Below are 14,049 nucleotides of genomic sequence, written 5' to 3' on the forward strand. Positions count from 1 at the left end.
ATTTATTGGCAGTATTCTACATAGGAGGAATATGAACTTCCAGGTGACTTTTTGTGCATATGATTAATATTCCACGGAGAGAAGTTGTTAAAATTTATGTTTTCTTCAAATAAAAATGTAAAAATTAATTACATCATTCCCAAAAGCATGCACTAAGCAGTGGGTTGTATTCTTGGAACACCAAGAAACACATTTGAGTTTTCCATCAAGTTACTGGCATTTTATTAAAGTGACAGGCAGAAATAAATATGTAAATGTACAAAAATGAGTTTGGTTTGATGAAATGGGTAACTTTAAAGAGCTAAAAAAAATAAATAAAAAATAAGCTTGCACACAACCTAATAGTCTTTCTTCAAACAGAAAAGAAGTTAAAGGAATGTAGGAGCAGATCACCTAGTGCTAGAGTCACAAAGAAATTTAGACATGGAGTCACTGAGCATCTAATTTTTAGCATTTAGAAAAGCACTGGGATTCACAAAGCCTGAGTTTGACACCTAGGCTCCCTATGTAATGAATGGGGAGAGACAGTTGCTTTAGAATGGGATTCATAAAAGCCAGCAGGCGAGGCAGCTCCCCACCTATGCTAATCAATGGGAGATGCCAAGACATGTCCTAAGCTCCACTCCCTCAAGGAATTTTTTCCTAAGACTTCTACAGCTGCACCACTGTAGCACTTCAGTGTAGACACTTACTACAGTGACAGGAGGGATTCTCCCATCGCTGTCGGCAGTACACCTCCCTGAGATGTGGTAGCTAGGTCAACAGAAGAATCCTTCCATTGATCTAGTGTTGTTTGTGCTGGGAATCCTTCCATTGATCTAGTGCTGTTTGTGCTTAACTACGTCGCTCAGAGGTATGGATATTTTACACCCCTGAGCAATGTAGCTCCATCAACCAAACTTTTGGGTTGCATTAACAGAAGTATAGCATGTAAGTCACGGAAGGTGATAGCATCGCTCTATTCGGCACTGATTAGGACACAGCTGGAGTACTGTGTCCAGTTTTGGTCACCACTGCATAGAAAGGATGTAGAGAATCTGGAAAGGACAAGAATGATCAACGGGAGCCATATGAGCAGAGACTGAAGGAACTGGGCATGTTTAGTTTGGAAAAGAGGAGATTAAGGGAGGGACGTGATACTGGTCTTCAAATACTTGAAAGGCTGCCACAAGAAAGATGGAGAAAAACTATTCTCTCTTACCACAGAGGGCAGGACAAGAGGCAGTGGGTTCGAATTACAGCATAGCAGATTTCAATTTATCTCAGGAAAAACTTCCTAACTATAAGAACAGCAGGACAATGAAACAAACTGCCTACAGAAATTGTGGAATCTCCTTCACTGGAGGTTTTCAAAGAGAAGCGGGAAAGCCATCTGTCTTGGATGATTTAGACCAGGGCGGGCAAAGTTTTTGGCCCAAGGGCCACATCTGGGAATTGAAATTTTATGGCGGGCCATGAATGCTCACAAAATTGGGGTTGGGGTATGGGAGGGGGTGAGAGCTCTGGTTGGGGGTGCAGGCTCTAGGATGGGGCCAGAAATGAGGAGTTCAGGGAGCGGGAGGGGGCTCCAGGCATAGGTAGGGGGTTGGGGTGAGGGAACAGGTGCAGGCTCCGGCTTGGGGTGTGGGCTTTGGGGTGGGGCTAGGGATGAGAGGTTTGGGGTGCAGGAGGTTGCTCTGGGCTGGGACCAAGGGGTTTGGAGGGCAGGAGGGGGATCAGGGCTGGGGCAAGGGGTTGGGGCTTGGGGTGTGGGCTTTGGGGTGGGGCTAGGGATGAGAGGTTTGGGGTACAGGAGGTTGCTCTGGGCTGGGACCAAGGGGTTTGGAGGGCAGGAGGGGGATCAGGGCTGGGGCAAGGGGTTGGGGCATGGGGAGAGGCTCAGGGGTGCAGGCTCCAAGCGGCGCCTACCTCAAGCGACTCCCAGAAGCAGCGGCATGTACCTTCTCCAGCTCCTATGTGGAGGTGTGGCCTGGTGGCTCTGCACGCTGCCTCGTCTGTAGGCACTGCCCCTCCAGCTCCCATTGGAGCACCGGAGCTGGCCGTTGGAGCATGTAGGTGCCAGAGCAGGGCCATGCTGCGGCTTCCAGGAGCTGCGTGGTGCGGCCCCCAACCCTGTACCCTGGCTAGAGTGCCAGAGAGGGGCAAGCCCCAGATCCTGCTCCCCAGCAGGAGCTCGCAGGCCAGCTTAAAATGGCTCATGGGCCAGATCCGGCCCTCCTCTGTACTTTGCCCACCCTGATTTAGACACAACAAATCCTGTATCTTGACAGACGGTTAAACTAGACGACTCTTGCGGTCCCTTCTAACCCTATGGTTCTATTATTCTATGTGACCCTGGTCTAGCAGATGAGTTCAGAGCATGCTTACTAGATCAGGCCCTTCAGGTGGCATGGGGAAGATATGCGTTGCTCTGCTTGTCTTCTCCCAGTTCATGCATCGCTCTGGGGCTTAGTCATCTGGACGTCTGGCATGGAGCTGCAGTCTACATGCTGGAAGGCAGAAATGTATATGCCTAGGGAACTTCTATTGCAAAAATTTATGTGCCCGGAGTGATTAGGTGCCTACCAGGTTTCACAGCTGCTGAATGAGGGCTTTATGAATCCCAGTGGGGCCTGATTCTGGTATTTAGGGTTCTGGAATCTAGACATCTAAAGTAGCAATTAGGCACCTAAGTCCTTTTGTGAATCTAGCTCCTGGTGTCTTGTATTATATGAAAGGATGAACATAAGACCGGCCATACTGCGTCAGACCAAAGATCCATGTAGCCCAGTATCCGGTCTTCTGACAGTGGTCAATGCCAAGTCCCCAGGGGGAATGAACAGAACAGGTAATCATCAAGTGATCCATCCCCTGTCACCCATTCCCAGATTCTGGCAAACAGAGGCTAAGGACACTATCCCTGCCCATCTTGGCTAATAGCTATTGATGGACCTATCCTTTATGAATTTATCTAGTTCTTTTTAAACGCTGTTATAGTTTTGGCCTTCACAACATCCTCTGGCAAGGAGTTCCATGGGTTAACTGTGCGTTGTATGAAAAAATACTTCCTTTTGTTTGTTTTAAACCTGCTGCCTATTAATTTCATTTGGTGACCCCTAGTTTGTGTGTTAGGAGAAGCAGTAAATAGCACTTCTTTATTTACTTTCTCCACACCAGTCATGATTTTATAAACCTCTATCATATCCCCCCCAGCTCAAAAGTCCCAGTCTTCCTAATCTCTCCTCATATGGAAGCCATTCCATACCCCTAATGATTTTGGTTGCCCTTTTCTGTACCTTTTCCAATTCCAGTATGTCTTTTTTGGGTTGGGGTGACCACATCTGCACACACTGTGTGGGCATACCATGGATTTATATAAAGGCAATATGATATTTTCTGTCTTATTATCTATCCCTTTCTTAATTATTCCCAACATTCTGTAGCTTTTTTGACTGTCACTGCACACTGAGTGGATGTTTTCAGAGACCTATCCACAAAGACTCCAAGATCTCTTTCTTGAGTGGTAACAGCTAATTTAGACCCCATCATTTTATATGTATAGTTGGGATTATGTTTTCCAATGTGCATTACTTTGCATTTATCAGCACTGAATTTCCTCTGCCATTTTGTTGCCCAGTCACCCAATTTTGAGACTTCCTTTGGTAGCTCTTTGCAGTCTGCCAGGGACTTAACTATCTTGAGTAGTTTTGTGTCATCTGCAAATTTTGCAACCTCACTGTTTACGCCTTTTCGTATCATTTATGAATATGTTGAATAGGACTGGTCCCAGTACAGACCCCTGGGGGACATCTCCGTTTACATCTCTTCATTCTCAAAACTGACCGTTTATTCCTACCCTTTGTTTCCTATCTTTTAACCAGTTACCAGTCCATGAGAGGGCCTTCCCTCTTATCGCATGACAGCTTATTTTGCTTAAGAGCCTTTGGCAAGGAACCCTCTCAAAGGCTTTCTGAAAATCTAAGTACACTATATCCCCTTTTGTCCACATGCTTGCTCACCCCCTCAAAGAATTCTAGTAGATTGGCGAGGCATGATTTCCCTTTACAAAAACCATGTTGACTCTTTCCCAATGTTCATCTATGTGTCCGACAATTTTGTTCTTTACTATAGTTTCTACCTGTTTGCCCAGTACTGAAGTCAAGCTTACTGGCCTGTAATTTCCAAGATCACCTCTGGAGCCCATTTTAAAAATTGGCGTCACATTAGCTATCCTCCAGTCATTTGGTACAGAAGCTGATTTACATGATAGGTTATCTACAGTTCTGCAATTTCACATTGGAGTTCCTTCAGAACTTTTGGGTGAATATCACTTGGTCCTGGTGACTTTCTACAGTTAGTTTATCTATTTGTTCCAAAATCTCCTCTACTGACACCTGGGACAGTTCCTCAGATTTGTCACCTAAACAGAAGGGCTCAGGTTTGAGAATCTGCCTCACATCCTCAGCTGTGAAGACTGATGCAAAGAATTCATTTAGTTTCTCTGTAAAGCCTTATCATCCTTGAGTGCTCCTTTAGCATATTGATCATCCAGTGGCTCCTGGTTCTCTAACAGGACACCTGCCTCTAATGTACTTAGATTTTTTTTTTGCTATTACTTTTTGAGTCTTTGGCTAGCTGTTCTTCAAATTATTTTTCTGGCTTTCCTAATTATATTTTTATAATGTATTGCACTTCATTTGCCAGAGTTTATGCTCCTTTCTACTTTACTCACTAGGATTTAACTTCCACTTTTTAAAGGGTGCATTTTTGCCTCTCACTGCTTCTTTTACTTTGTTGTTTAGCCATGGTGGCACGTTTTTGGTTCTCTTACTCTGTTTTTAATTTGGGGTTTTCATTTAAGTTGAGCCTCTATTATGGTGTCTTTAAAAAGTTTCTATGCAGCTTGCAGGGATTTCACTTTTGGTGCTGTACCTGTTAATTTCTATTTAACTAACCTCCTCATTTTTGTCTAGTTCCTCTTACTCAAATTAAATGCTACAGTGTTGGGCTGCTGTGGTGTTTCCCCCACCACAGGGATGTTACATTTAATTATATTATGATCACTATTACCAAGTGGTCCAGCTATATTCACCTCTTGGACCAGATCCTGTGCTCCACTTAGGACTAAATCAAGAATTGCCTCTCCTCTTGTCAGTTCCAGGAGTAGCTGCTCCAAGAAGCCGTCATGTAAGGTGTACTAAAGGATACTTGGATTAGATGTTCTGACATCAGGTAACATGCCTGACCTTCTCAAGTGTAAATCATTTTGACTTCTTCATACTGTGACAGGTTGGACCCCTTAGGATGCCACCTGATGTGCTGAGATACCACTGAGCCTGCCTGTTATGCCAGCGGGGACACCCTTTTTACCTGCCTTGCTGAGCTAAGGTATTAAGCCTCCCCCAGCAAACACACAGGCAGGGCCACACCCAGCTGCAGAACGAAACAGACACAGAGCAGTTCTGGGAAGGCTCAGCTTAAGGGACTTGCCCCAGCACTCAGGTGTCCACCTCCCTTGAAGTTCAGACCCAAAAGTATATTATGAAATCCGCCTCCTCCCTCAGTGTGGAGGAAGGTATGCACAGCTTCTCATCCACCCTGTTAGAAATGACAGAAACTGGGTTTAATAATAAACAAAACAAATTTTATTAACCGTAAAAGGCAGATTTTAAGTGGTAAATGGGGTAACAGAACAGAACAAAGCAGATTACTAAGCAAAGGAAACCAAACATGCAAACTAAGCTAGTTTCACTAAAGAAATTGGTTACAAATAGTATTTCTCTCTCTAGATATTGTTGCAGGCAGATTATAGAAAGTTTTCAGGAGCCTAATATAATGGAGCTGGTACATTGAGTCCAAGGCTGCTACCTAACACAAAACATTAAAAGATCACTTAGCAGACATGGTCTAACAACCTGAATGATATCCCTCCCTCCATCCCTCAAAATAAGAATTAATTCAATCATTGCTTATTGAGTGACTGCCATCTATTTTTAGGAAAAAATATACCTTAACTGGGTCAATCTTTGTTATGAAGGAGGGTTTTTAAGCCAGTGTTATTTGTTTCTTTCATTACATGTGTAGGAACTGAGAAAGGGGTGTCCAATAAAAATGGAAATGAGATACTCATGAGCAGGGAAATAAACCAAGTTCATCAACTCAGAAAACAAGGCAATGGGTATCCTCAGCCTATTTGACTCAGCCAAGATAATTGCTTTCTGCAGTGAATATTCATAAAGGAACCCCCAACCACCTCATCTGTTCCCCAAAATAAGGTCTTGCTACATCCTGTCAAAGAGATATCACTGGAATCAGTGCACAGGAATGTGGAATTGCTATACAGAATCAGGCCAGTAGTTCATTTAGGCCAGCATTTTGGCATTGACGGCGGTCACTACACAATACTCACAGAAAAGTGGGAGCAACCCTGCAGTAGGTAATTAGGAGAATTATCTATGCTCAGGGAATCTAATCCACAACAGTTAGCAGTTGGTTTATGAGGATCCAAAGCCTGAGGATTTATGTCCCTTCCAAAACTCTTGTTTATTTATGTAACTTACTATAACTCTGTACATTCCATACAAATGTCTAATCCTTCTTGAAACCCTGCTAAGCTCTGAGCCTCCAATGATACTTTGCAGCAATAAGTTCCAAAGGTTAGTTATGCCTTGTGTGAAAATTTACATCATTATTCTTTATGCTAAATGTTTTACTATTTATCCACAGTAGCTAACTTGGACAACACATTTGGAAACTAAGATTTCCATTTTTGAAAATAATGATAAAATGGGAGGTACAACAAGGAATAGGAACTAATTCAAACCCTGTGAAGTACAGTGTAAATGCAACTGAGACAAGACTAGGAGTTGACAGAGGGAATGTTTGCTCCATACTGCAAGATGGTGTGGAAAACACCTAGAAGTTGTCAGAAAAAAACCCTCAAAAACAATAACCTAAGGCTTTCTATCCAGTTGTTGCTGGATGATGCGAAGCAGATAAGCAAGGAGATGCATTGACATTGTTAATGGAAATTAAAATAAATCAAAAGAAAGGGTGTGAAAATAATGCTGTATTGCACTGGCAGCTATGCATTGGATGTGAAATATTACCCTTAGCAAGAGGCAGAATAAGCAATCAGGATGACACTAGAGATCCAAGATTTACATTGTGAAAAATGGCTAAGGAAGAAGGGCTTAATTTTATGGGCAAGAAAAGACTCAGAGGTGCAGTTTGAAAAAATTCTGAAAAGAATTCATTACCCTGACTCAGATAAATTATTCCTGCTACCAGTAGTCAGAACAGGAAGGTAGAAAATAAAGTTTAGGGAACTGGGAGCAAAGTGAGAAAAGCCCAGTGCATGCAAACAAGAATAAAAATCTCAAACAAGTTCTTAACATGGCATTTTGAAGGAGGCAGAGAGGAAAATAAAGACTAACTGAACAGACCTAATGGACTTTCTCCTGTTATCGTTTTACAGAATGCACCAAAAAAATCATAATATTTCCATTGTAATTTTATTTTTTATTCTTGTTTTTTTGCATGAGAAACAAAACAATTAGTCAGATAATCTATAACAGGGATGGGCAACTTTTGGCACATGGCCTGCCAGGGTCCAGCATATTCCTTGCTTCCCGCATCCCCCATTGGCCTGGAGCAGCAAAACGTGGCTAGTGGGAGCCGCGATCGGCCAAACCTGTGGACACGGCAGGTAAACAAACTGGCCCGGCCCGCCAGGGGGCTTACCCTGGTGGGCCGCGTGCCAAAGGTTGCCGATCCCTGATCTATAAAATTAAATATGTACTTTACAAGAACTTATTTTTCTTTTTTGCACGTTTCTCTGATGCAGTACAAATACTCAAAGAGTAATTATCAATAGTTCACTGTCAAAGTGGGAGGATATATCTAGTGGGTGGTCCCACGCTATTCAGCATATTTACTAATAACTTGGATAATGGAGGGGAGAGAATGCTTATAACATTTGTGGATGACACCAAACTGGAAGGGGCTGCAAGTATTTTGGAGGACAAGATTAGAATTCAAAACAGCCTGGACAAATTGGAGAATTGGTCTGAAATCAACAAGAAGTCTTTAAACCATGATTTGAAGACTTCAAAGCTCAGACATAGGTGAGAGGTTTATTGCAGGAGTGGATGGGTGAGATTCGGTGGCCTGCATTGTGCAGGAGATCAGACTAGATGATCATAATGGTCCCTTCTGACCTTAATATCTATGAATCTAGATGAAATTCAGTAAACACAAGTGCACAGTACTACACTTAGGAAGGAAAAAAAAAGTCAAATGCAGAACTACAAAATGTGATGGGGTCCCAGAGCCTGGGCTCCAGCCCAAACATCTTCACTGCAGTTAAACAGCCCCCTAGTCTGAGCCCTGTGAGCCCAAGGCAGCTGACATCGGCCAGCTGCAAGTTTTTAATTGCAGTGTAGACATATCCTAAGGCTCTATGTCCTTTTCCTGTTAAATCAATTCTGTTGAACTCAGTGGAACAGAAACTAGTGCAGCAGCTAGAAGTCTGAGAGGAGCACAGACACATTGTGATCTCTTCAGTAGTAATGCTGACTAGCCATTCAGACATGGCAACTTGCAGTCATTCACCTCAGAATTTTGCAAACCTTACTTTGCATCCCCTTTAGCAGGGGTTCCCAAACTGTGGTATGCATACCCGGAGGGGTATGTGAGATATCTCTGTAGGATATGTGGAAGAATTGTGTAACGGTGGATTTTATTTATTAATTGTTTTATTGATTGCATTTCCATTATAGGCTAGTCAGACAAAGCTTTAAAACTCTGTGGGAATTTGTTATATAAAATAAGGTAGTTAATTTACTTCAAGATGTAACATTGAGAACACAGATACACAGAGATCCTGATGTACACAGCCCTGACCTCCAATCACTGTACAATATGGGTTCAGTTGCCTTGTAGCTATCCAGTCTAACTAAGCTCAGAACTTAGTCAGGGTTTCTCCCCCCACCCCGGGTCTATATATCGCACTATATTGTATGTAACAGTGAAATGTGGACAGATGGCTAAAGACAGGTAGTATTAAGAAGAACACATGAAATATTAGCGATGAGAAGGGTCGGGGTACACAGGCAGCTAGTCGATCTGGAAAGGGATATGTAGGAAGAAAAGTTTGGGAACCTCTGCCCTAAAGTGCTTGAACTCTAGAGGGCAAGGTATTTTAGGCATAAGCAAGACTTCCCAGTGTTAACCCTAAGGGATGAGGTTGCTAATTAGAAAAGCTTCTATTACATTTTGGAACTTAAGACTGTAACTCATTGTGTAGATTTACCTGCTTTAATCTTGTAAATAGCCCTTATTTCCTTTTCTTAGTTAATAAATCTTTAGATAGTTTATTACAGGATTGGCTATAAGCATTGTCTTTGATGGTGAGATCTAAGTTGCAATTGCCCTGACATAAGTGACTGGTCCTTTGGGACTGGACGTAACCTGAACATTGTTGTATTTTTTGGTGTAAGGGACCATCTACAACAAAGGCAAGCTTGCCTAGGTGACAAGAGAGATAAGAGTACTTTAGGGGACTGTCCGTGACTCCTTGGTTAGGCTGTTACAGTACCTGAGAAATTTACACTCGATACTTGGTTGGTGAAATCTAAGTATAGAACTCACAGCCAGTTTTGAGTTTGTGCCCTGCTTCTTAATAGTGTAACCCTTCTGCCCGTCAGAGTTGGCAGCAACAAGGGCCGGGTTCAATATCTAGGGGTTCCATTCCAATAACACAATGCAAACCGGCTCGAGCCCCCACCCAGTGACCTGGGACAAATATATACCACCCCCGCTGGGCGCCTCCAAGAGGCAATACTTCCCCTCTCGCAAGCACATAGTCTGAGTGTAGCAAAAGTCTTTTAATAACAGAGAGAAACAATGTGGCATTATGTTGGGGAAACACCACCAACAGGATTCATAACACAACCCATGAGCAAAAAAAAACCCACCCCAGGCAAATTGGGGCATGCCCTTTTCCCTTTGGTTCTTGAGTCCAGCAACCCCAAATCACCCAAAGTCCCAAAAGTCCAATGCCCCAAAAGTCTCTGTCTCTGGTCAGGGCAGCCCCAGAGTTCGAAAGTTTATCTGCGGAGCTTTACCTCCCAACCTGGGTGGAAATGGGACAGGGGTAAGAGGCACCTTACGTGATCTGAAGCTGACCGCCCCATAGCTCCATAGCGGCGCTCCACTCCGCCAGCCGCCCCACAAACTCCTTCGCTCAGCTGCGCTCCGCTCCTCCAGCCGCCCCACGAACTCCTTCACTCAGCTGCGCTCCACTCCGCCAGCCGCCCCACGGCCCACAAGCAGCTCCTGCCATCCACACACTGCGCCGCGTCGAACTGCTTCACCAGCCGTCCCACAAACTGCTCCACAATATATCTTCAGGCTCCCCCACTACTTAACACAACACTCAGTGATTTCAGCTCTTAGGTGAATTCAGCTTATAATAGGGGAGCCCCAGTGCTGGTGCACTGTCAGCCCAAAGTGAGCTCAGCAGCCTATAACTAGACTTCTAATGAAATCAAAATTAGCTCTGATATTCCACAGTGGAGAGAGGAGGAAGTGCAATTAGCATGTAAGGCCCTCACCAAGGGGCCCCTGCCACCAAGTATTAATACTTGTCCCCAGCCTCTCTCCATTCACACAGTTTTGGAACCCATGACCCTTGCCTAGCGAGTGCTACTTAGTTGATGGTGAATCCCTCCATCATAACAAAAGGCCACGTGCAGTTCCAAGCACAGTTCCCATAATCAGGGTAATAACAATTTATTCTTCCTGCCCCAATAACAGAGACACTGGGGATCCCACAGCAGCCAAAGTGACCATTTGGGCAGCTATGGTCTCATTCTAGGCGTGGTGGGTGTGCCTATGCAAATGAGATTGGCCCCTGAAGTTCTTTTCCACAACTTGCCACACCTCACCACCAGATGTCAGGGTGGAGCTCATCCTGACACTGCTTACAATAGTCTGCCCTGAGGTTGGTACTCATACCTGCAGGATAGTTTGACGTATGTATCCAGTGATGAGCTGCCAAAATCTTAACAACCAGTTCCCTCCTCACCCCACTAGGGGGTCATGGCCCACCCCTGCCCCCCAGGACTCCTGCCCCATCCAACCCCCCGCGTTCCTTGATGCCCCCCCCGGAACCTCTGCCCCATCTACCCTCCTCCCCTGTCCCCTGACTGCCCCCAGAACCAGGCAGGAGGGTCTTGTGGGCCACCAAAGTGGGTGCCCACCCCGCCCCTAATAGCCAGAGAGACCTGCCGGGGGGCGAGGTGGGGAGTCCCGGAGGTGCTTACCTGGGGCAGCTCCCAGGAAGCATCCAGTAGGTCCCTCTGTCTCCTAGGGGCGGGGGAGCGTAGCTAGGGGGGGAGCAGGGGAGTGGCTGCTCCCCCCACTGATCACATCAAAAGTGGTGCCTTAGGCACCAAGTCTGTGGGTGCTCCGGGGCTAGAGCACCCACAGGGAAAATTTGGTGGGTGCTCAGCAGCTCCCCACCCCGCGCCCGGCCCCAGCTCACCTCCGCCTCTGCTTTGTCCCCTGAATGTGTCGCCCCGCTCTGCTTCTCTGCCCCCTACTCCCTGGCTTCCTGTGAATCAGCTGTTCACGCAGGAAGCCTGGGAGGGCTGAGAAGCAGGCGGCAGCTTCGCACTCAGGCCCAGGGAGGCAGAGGTGAGCTGGGGCGGGGAGTGGTTCCCCTGCGCCTGCGCCCCCCCCCCCCATGTGCCGCAGCAGGTAACAACAGCCCTCCTCACCCCCCCACCCCAGCTCACCTCCGCTTCGCCTCTCTGGGCCTGAGTGCAAAGCCACCGCTTGCTTCTCAGCCCTCCCAGGCTTCCTGCGCGAACAACTGATTCATGGGAAACCTGGGGGGGGGGGAGGAGGTGGGGAGGTGAGGGTGCAGAAGCAGAGCAGGGCGGCATGTTCAGGGGAGGAGGCGGAGGCAGACCGGAGGTGAGCTGGGGCTGGGCCGGGCCAGGCGCGGGGCAGGGTGGGGAGCTGCCAGTGGGTGCTCTGCACCCACCAAATTTTCCCCGTGGGTGCTCCAGCCCTGTATGGGCGCCTTAGGTGCCACTTTTGGCCAGTTGTTAAGTTTAGAAGCCCTTTTGGAACCGGTTTTCCGGACAACCAGTTCTAAAAGGGCTTCTAAATTTAACAACCAGTTCTAAAAGGGCTTCTAAATTTAACAACCGGCTCCAGCTCACCACTTTATGTATCTGATCCAAGATATTTTACATGGAAAACATAGCTTTGAAAATAATATTTTAAAAGTTGATAATACCCATAATGAGAGATATTTAATGTGACCATTTAATTGGGAATAACTAAAACAAATTAGGTCTAAGTCAATCTTCCATCTCTACACCAAATTTGTAGTTCCTTTATGTGGGATATGGCAAGAGTATGGCAAGAGACCACCCTGGCTTAACCAGGAGATCTTCAATGATCTAAAAATAAAAAAGCATCCTAGAAAAAGTGGAAAGTAGGTCAAATTACAAAGGATGAATATAAACAAATAACACAAGTATGTAGGGACACTATTAGAAAGGCCAAGGCACAACATGAGATCAAACTAGCTAGAGACATAAAGGATAACAAGAAAACATTCTACAAATACATTAGAAGCAAGAGGAAGACCAAGGACAGGGTAGGACCATTACTCAATGAAGGGGGAAAAAACAATAACAGAAAATGTGGAAATGGCAGAGGTGCTTAATGACTTCTTTGTTTCAGTTTTCACCAAGAATGTTGGTGGTGACTAGGCGTCTAACATAGTGAACACCAGTGAAAATGAGGTAGGATCAGAAGAGGCTAAAATAGGGAAAGAACAAGATGAAAATTACTTAGACAAGTTAGATGTCTTCAAGTCACCAGGGCCTGATGAAATGCATCCTGGAATACTCAGGGAGCTGACTGAGGAGATATCTGAGCCATTAGCAATTATCTTTGAAAAGTCATGGAAGACGGGAGAGATTCCAGAAGACTGGAAAAGGGAAAAGATAGTGCAAATCTATAAAAAGGGATATAAGGACAACCTAGGGAATTACAGACCAGTCAGCTTAACTTCTGTACCCAGAAAGGTAACAGAGCAAATAATTAAGCAATCAATTTGTAAACATCTAGAGGATAATAAGGTGATAAGTAACAGTCCGCATGGATTTGTCAAGAACAAATCATGTCAAACCAACCTGACAGCTTTCTTTGACAGAGTAACGAGCCTTGTGGATGGGGGGGAAGTGGTAGACATGGTATATCTTGACTTTAGTAAAGCTTTTGATACTGTCTCACATGACCTTCTCATAAAAAAACCTAGGGAAATGCAGCCTAGATGGAGCTACTACAAGTTGGGTGCAAAACTGGTTGGAAAACTGTTCCCAGAGAGTAGTTAGCAGTGGTTTACAGTCATGCTGGAAGGAGATAATGAATGGGGTCCCACAGGGATCAGTTCTGAGTCTGGTTCTGTTCAATATCTTCAACAATGATTTAGATAATGGCATAGAAAGTACACTTCAAAGTTTGCGAACAATACCAAGCTGGAAGAGGTTGCAAGTGCTTTGGAGGATAGGACTAAAATTCAAAGTGATCTGGACAAACTGGAGAAATGGTCTGAAGTAAATAGGTTGAAATTCAATAAGGACAAATGCAAAGTACTCCATTTAGGAGGGAACAATCAGTTGCACGCATACAAAATGGTAAATGATGGCCTAGGAAGCAGTACTGCGGAAAGGGATCTGGGGATCATAAGGGACCACAAGCTAAATATGAATCAACAGTGTAACGCTGTTGCAAAAAAAAAGTGAAGAAATAATTCTTCCACTCTACACTTCTGCACTGATTAGGCCTCAACTGGACTAGTGTGTCCAGTTCTGGGCGTTCCTTTTCAGGAAAGATGTGAACAAATTGGAGAGAGTTCAGAGAAGAGCAACAGAAATAATTAAAGGTCTAGAAAACCTGACCTATGAGGGAAGATTGAAAAAACTGGGTTTGTTTAGTCTAGAAAAGAGAAGACTGAGAGGGGACATGATAACAGTTTTCAAGTAA

This window comes from Lepidochelys olivacea, assembly GCF_965140295.1.
Source record: "Lepidochelys olivacea isolate rLepOli2 genome assembly, chromosome: 1".
NCBI lineage: Eukaryota > Metazoa > Chordata > Testudines > Cheloniidae > Lepidochelys > Lepidochelys olivacea.